The sequence below is a fragment of the Chiloscyllium punctatum genome, unplaced genomic scaffold, assembly GCF_047496795.1.
Source record: "Chiloscyllium punctatum isolate Juve2018m unplaced genomic scaffold, sChiPun1.3 scaffold_145, whole genome shotgun sequence".
Lineage (NCBI taxonomy): Eukaryota > Metazoa > Chordata > Chondrichthyes > Orectolobiformes > Hemiscylliidae > Chiloscyllium > Chiloscyllium punctatum.
The window spans coordinates 195,278-202,705 of NW_027309879.1; positions in this window are offsets into that span (position 1 = coordinate 195,278).

A 7,428-nucleotide genomic window follows, 5' to 3' on the forward strand; every position below is an offset into this window, starting at 1 on the left:
TCTGTCCAGGACGGGGAGCTGTGTAGACCCCAGCAGTGCACTGATCTACAAACCAGGAATAGATATCTGTCCAGGACGGGGAGCTGTGCAGACCACAGCAGTGCATTGATCTATAAACCCAGAATAGATATCTGTCCAGCACGGGGAGCTGTGCAGACCACAGCAGTGCATTGATCTATAAACCCAGACTAGATATCTCTCCAGCACGGGGAGCTGTGCAGACCAAAGCAGTGCATTGATGTATAAACCCAGACTAGATATCTGTCCAGGACGGGGAGCTGTGTAGACCACAGCAGTGCACTGATCTACAAACCAGGACGAGATATCTGTCCAGGACGGGGAGCTGTGCAGACCACTGAAGTGCATTGATTGATAAACCCAGACTAAATATCTGTACAGCACGGGGAGCTGTGCAGACCACAGCAGTGCACTGATCTATAAACCCAGACTATATATCTGTCGAGAACGGGGAGCTGTGCCGAAAACAGCAGTGCATTGATCTATAAACCCAGACTAGATAAATGTCCAGCACGGGGAGCTGTGCAGACCACAGCTCTGCATTGATCTATAAACCCAGACTAAATATCTGTCCAGCACGGGGAGCTGTGCAGACCACAGCAGTGCATTGATCTATAAATAGGGACTAGATATCTGTTCAGGACGTGGAGCTGTGCAGACCACAGCAGTGCATTGATCTATAAACCCGGACTAGATATCTGTCCAGGACGGGGAGCTGTGGAGACGACAGCAGTGCATTGATCTATAAACCCAGACTAGATATCTCTCCAGGACGTGGAGCTGTGCAGACCACACCAGTGCATTGGTCTATAAACACAGACTAGATATCTGTCGAGAACGGGGAGCTGTGCCGACCACAGCAGTGCATTGATCTATAAACGCAGACTAGATAAATGTCCAGCACGGGTAGCTGTGCAGACCACAGCAGTGCACTGATCTATAAACCCAGACTAGATATCTGTCCAGCACGGGAAGCTGTGCTGACCATAGCAGTGCATTGATCTGTAAACCCAGACTAGATATCTGTCCAGCACGGGGAGCTGTGCAGACCATAGCAGTGCATTGATCTGTAAACCCAGACTAGATATCTGTCCAGCACGGGAAGCTGTGCTGACCACAGCAGTGCATTGATCTATAAACTCAAACTAGATCTCTGTCCAGTACGGGGAGCTGTGCAGATCACAGCAGTGCATTGATCTTAAAACCCAGAATAGATACCTGTTCACCACGGGGAGCTCTGCAGACCACAGCAGTGCATTGAACTATAAACACGGACTAGATATCTGTCCAGGACAGGGAGCTTTGCAGACCACAGTAGTGCATTGGTCTATAAACCCAGACTAGATATCTGTCCAGGACGGGGAGCTGTGTAGACCACAGCAGAGCATTGATCTTTAAACCCGGATTAGATACCTGTCCAGCACAGGGAGCTGTGCAGACCACAGCAGTGCATTGATCTGTAAACCCAGACTAGATATCTGTCCAGCACGGGGAGCTGTGCAGACCACAGCAGTGCATTGATCTGTAAACCCGGACTAGATATCTGTCCAGCACGGGGAGCTGTGCAGACCACAGCAGTGCATTGATCTATAAACCCGGACTAGATATTTGTCCAGCACAGGGAGCTGTGCAGACCAGAGCAGTGCACTGATCGATAAACCCGGACTAGATATCTGTCCAGGACGGGGAGCTGTGTAGACCACAGCAGTGCATTGATCTATAAACCCAGACTAGATATCTGTCCAGGACAGGGAGCTGTGCAGGCCACAGCAGGGCATTGATCTATAAATAGAGACTAGATATCTGTCCAGGACGTGGAGCGGTACAGACCACAGTAGTGCATTGGTCTATAAACCCAGACTAGATATCTGTGCAGGGCGGGCAGCTGTGCAGACCACAGCAGTGCATTGGTCTATAAACCCAGACTAGATATCTGTCCAGGACAGGGAGCTGTGAAGACCACAGCAGTACATTGATCTATAAACCCCGACTAGATATCTGTGCAGAGCGAGGAGCTGTGCAGACCACAGCAGTGCATTGATCTATAAACCCAGACTATATATCTGTCCAGGACGGGGAGCTGTGCAGACCAAAGCAAACATTGATCTATAAACCCAGACTAGATATCTGTCCAGGACGGGGAGCTGTGTAGACCACAGCAGTGCACTGATCTACAAACCCGGACTAGATATCTGTCCAGGACGGGGAGCAGTGCAGACCACAGCAGAGCATTGATCATTAAACCCGGATTAGATATCTGTCCAGGACGGGGAGCTGTGTCGACCACAGCAGAGCATTGATCTTTAAACCCGGATTAGATACCTGTCCAGCACAGGGAGCTGTACAGACCACAGCAGTGCATTGATCTATAAACCCAGACTAGATATCTGTCCAGCACGGGGAGCTGTGCAGACCACAGCAGTGCATTGATCTATAAACCCAGACTAGATATCTGTCCAGGACGGGGAGCTGTGCAGACCACAGCAGTGCATTGATATGTAAACCCGGACTAGATATCAGTCCAGGGCGGGAAGCTGTGCAGACCACAGCAGTGCATTGATCTATAAACCCGGACTAGATATCTGTCCAGCACCGGGAGCTGTGCTGACCACAGCAGTGCATTGATCTATAAACCCGGACTAGATGTCTGTCCAGGACGGGGAGCTGTGCAGACCACAGCAGTGCGTTGATCTATAAACCCAGACTAAATATCTGTACAGCACGGGGAGCTGTGCAGACCACAGCAGTGCATTGATCTATAAATAGAGACTAGATATCTGTCCAGGACGTGGAGCTGTACAGACCACAGCAGTGCATTGGTCTATAAACTCCGACTAGATATCTGTCCAGGACAGGGAGCTGTGAAGACCACAGCAGTACATTGAACTATAAACCACGACTAGATATCTGTCCAGGGCGAGGAGCTGTGCAGACCACAGCAGTGCATTGATCTATAAACCCCGACGAGATATCTGTCCAGGGCGAGGAGCTGTGCAGACCACTGCAGTGCACTGATCTTCAAACCCGGACTAGATATCTCTCCAGGACGGGGAGCTGTGTAGACCACAGCAGTGCACTGCTCGACAAAACCGGACTAGATATCTGTCCAGGATGGGGAGTTCTGCAGACCACAGCAGTGCATTGATCTATAAACCCGGACAAGATATCTGTCCAGGACGGGGAGCTGTGGAGACGACAGCAGTGCATTGATCTATAAACCCAGACTCGATATCTGTCCAGGACGTGGAGCTGTGCAGACCACACCAGTGCATTGATCTATATACCCAGACTAGATATCAGTCCAGAACGGGGAGCTGTGCCGACCACAGCAGTGCATTGATCTATAAATCCATACGAGATAAATGTCCAGCACGGGGAGCTGTGCAGACCACAGCAGTGCATTGATCTATAAACCCAGACTAGATATCTGTCCAGCACGGGGAGCTGTGCAGACCACAACAGTGCATTGATCTGTAAACCCCGACTCGATATCTGTCCAGCACGGGGAGCTGTGCAGACCACAGCAGTGCATTGATCTATAAACCCAGACTAGATATCTGTCCAGCACGGGGAGCTGTGCGGACCACAGCAGTGCATTGATCTATAAACACGGACAAGATATTTGTCCAGCACAGGGAGCTGTGCAGACCACAGCAGTGCATTGATCTATAAACCCAGACTAGATATCTGTCCAGCACGGGGAGAGTGCAGACCACAGCAGTGCATTGACCTATAAACCCAGACTAGATATCTGTCCAGCACGGGGAGCTGTGCAGACCACAGCAGTGCATTGATCTGTAAACCCGGACTAGATATCTGTCCAGCACGGTGAGCTGTGCAGACCACAGCAGTGCATTGATATATATTCCCGGACGAGATATCTGTCCAGCACGGGGAGCTGTGCAGACCAAAGCAGTGCATTGATCTATAAACCCAGACTAGATATCTGTCCTGGACGGGGAGCTGTGTAGACCACAGCAGTTCACTGATCTACAAACCAGGACGAGATATCTGTCCAGGATGGGAAGCAGTGCAGACCACAGCAGTGCATTGATCTATAAACCCAGACTAAATATCTGTACAGCACGGGGAGCTGTGCAGACCACAGCAGTGCATTGATCTATAAATAGAGACTAGATATCTGCCCAGGACGTGGAGCTGTACAGACCACAGCAGTGCATTGGTCTATAAACCCCGACTAGATATCTGTCCAGGGCGAGGAGCTGTGCAGACCACAGCAGTGCATTGATCTATAAACCCCGACGAGATATCTGTCCAGGGCGAGGAGCTGTGCAGACCACAGCAGTGCACTGATCTTCAAACCCGGACTAGATGTCTGTCCAGGACGGGGAGCAGTGCAGACCACAGCAGAGCATTGATCTTTAAACCCGGATTAGATATCTGTCAAGAACGGGAAGCTGTGTAGACCACAGCAGAGCATTGATCTATAAACCTAGACTATATATCTGTCCAGGACGGGGAGCTGTGCAGACCAAAGCAGTGCATTGATCTATAAACCCAGACTAGATATCTCTCCAGGACGGGGAGCTGTGTAGACCACAGCAGTGCACTGCTCTACATACCCGGACTAGATATCTGTCCAGGACAGGGAGTTCTGCAGACCACAGCAGTGCATTGATCTATAAACCCGGACGAGATATCTGTCCAGGACGAGGAGCTGTGGAGACGACAGCAGTGCATTGATCTATAAACCCAGACTCGATATCTGTCCAGGACGTGGAGCTGTGCAGACCACACCAGTGCATTGATCTATATACCCAGACTAGATATCAGTCCAGAACGGGGAGCTGTGCCGACCACAGCAGTGCATTGATCTATAAACCCAGACTAGATATCTGTCCAGCACGGGGAGCTGTGCAGACCACAGCAGTGCATTGATCTGTAAACCCCGACTCGATATCTGTCAAGCACGGGGAGCTGTGCAGACCACAGCAGTGCATTGATCTATAAACCCAGACTAGATATCTGTCCAGGACAGGGAGCTGTGAAGACCACAGCAGTACATTGAACTATAAACCACGACTAGATATCTGTCCAGGGCGAGGAGCTGTGCAGACCACAGCAGTGCATTGATCTATAAACCCCGACGAGATATCTGTCCAGGGCGAGGAGCTGTGCAGACCACAGCAGTGCACTGATCTTCAAACCCGGACTAGATATCTCTCCAGGACGGGGAGCTGTGTAGACCACAGCAGTGCACTGCTCTACAAAACCGGACTAGATATCTGTCCAGGACGGGGAGTTCTGCAGTCCACAGCAGTGCATTGATCTATAAACCCGGACGAGATATCTGTCCAGGACGGGGAGCTGTGGAGACGACAGCAGTGCATTGATCTATAAACCCAGACTCGATATCTGTCCAGGACGTGGAGCTGTGCAGACCACACCAGTGCATTGATCTATATACGCAGACTAGATATCAGTCCAGAACGGGGAGCTGTGCCGTCCACAGCAGTGCATTGATCTATAAACCCAGACTAGATAAATGTCCAGCACGGGGAGCTGTGCAGACCACAGCAGTGCATTGATCTATAAACCCAGACTAGATAAATGTCCAGCACGGGGAGCTGTGCAGACCACATCAGTGCATTGATCTGTAAACCCCGACTCGATATCTGTCCAGCACGGGGAGCTGTGCAGACCACAGCAGTGCATTGATCTATAAACCCAGACTAGATATCTGTCCAGCACGGGGAGCTGTGCGGACCACAGCAGTGCATTGATCTGTAAACCCGGACTAGATATCTGTCCAGCACGGGGAGCTGTGCAGACCACAGCAGTGCATTGATCTATATTCCCGGACTAGATATCTGTCCAGCACGGGGAGCTGTGCAGACCACAGCAGTGCATTGATCTATAAACCCTGACTAGATATCTGTCCAGGACGGGGAGCTGTGTAGACCACAGCAGTGCACTGATCTACAAACCAGGACGAGATATCTGTCCAGGACGGGAAGCAGTGCAGACCACAGCAGTGCATTGATCTATAAACCCAGACTAAATATCTGTACAGCACGGGGAGCTGTGCAGACCACAGCAGTGCATTGGTCTATAAACCCCGACTAGATATCTGTCCAGGGCGAGGAGCTGTGCAGACCACAGCAGTGCATTGATCTATAAACCCCGACGAGATTTCTGTCCAGGGCGAGGAGCTGTGCAGACCACAGCAGTGCACTGATCTTCAAACCCGGACTAGATGTCTGTCCAGGACGGGGAGCAGTGCAGACCACAGCAGAGCATTGATCTTTAAACCCGGATTAGATATCTGTCAAGAACGTGAAGCTGTGTAGACCACAGCAGAGCATTGATCTATAAACCTAGACTATATATCTGTCCAGGACGGGGAGCTGTGCAGACCAAAGCAGTGCATTGATCTATAAACCCAGACTAGATATCTCTCCAGGACGGGGAGCTGTGTAGACCACAGCAGTGCACTGCTCTACAAACCCGGACTAGATATCTGTCCAGGACAGGGAGTTCTGCAGACCACAGCAGTGCATTGATCTATAAACCCGGACGAGATATCTGTCCAGGACGAGGAGCTGTGGAGACGACAGCAGTGCATTGATCTATAAACCCAGACTCGATATCTGTCCAGGACGTGGAGCTGTGCAGACCACACCAGTGCATTGATCTATATACCCAGACTAGATATCAGTCCAGAACGGGGAGCAGTGCCGACCACAGCAGTGCATTGATCTATAAACCCAGACTAGATATCTGTCCAGCACGGGGAGCTGTGCAGACCACAGCAGTGCATTGATCTGTAAAACCCGACTCGATATCTGTCCAGCACGGGGAGCTGTGCAGACCACAGCAGTGCATTGATCTATAAACCCAGACTAGATATCTGTCCAGCACGGGGAGCTGTGCAGACCACAGCAGTGCATTGATCTATATACACGGACAAGATATTTGTCCAGCACAGGGAGCTGTGCAGACCACAGCTGTGCAATGATCGATAAACCCGGACAAGATATCTGTCCAGGACGGGGAGCGGTGGAGACCACAGCAGTGCATTGATCTATAAACCCAGACTAAATATCTGTCCAGCACGGGGAGCTGTGCAGACCACAGCAGTGCATTGATCTGTAAACCCGGACGAGATATCTGTCCAGCACGGGGAGCTGTGCAGACCACAGCAGTGCATTGATCTATATTCCCAGACTAGATATCTGTCCAGCACGGGGAGCTGTGCAGACGAAAGCAGTGCATTGATCTATAAATACAGACTAGATATCTGTCCAGGACGGGGAGCTGTGTAGACCACAGCAGTGCACTGATCTACAAACCAGGACGAGATATCTGTCCAGGACGGGGAGCAGTGCAGACCACAGCAGTGCATTGATCTATAAATAGAGACTAGATATCTGTCCAGGACGTGGAGCT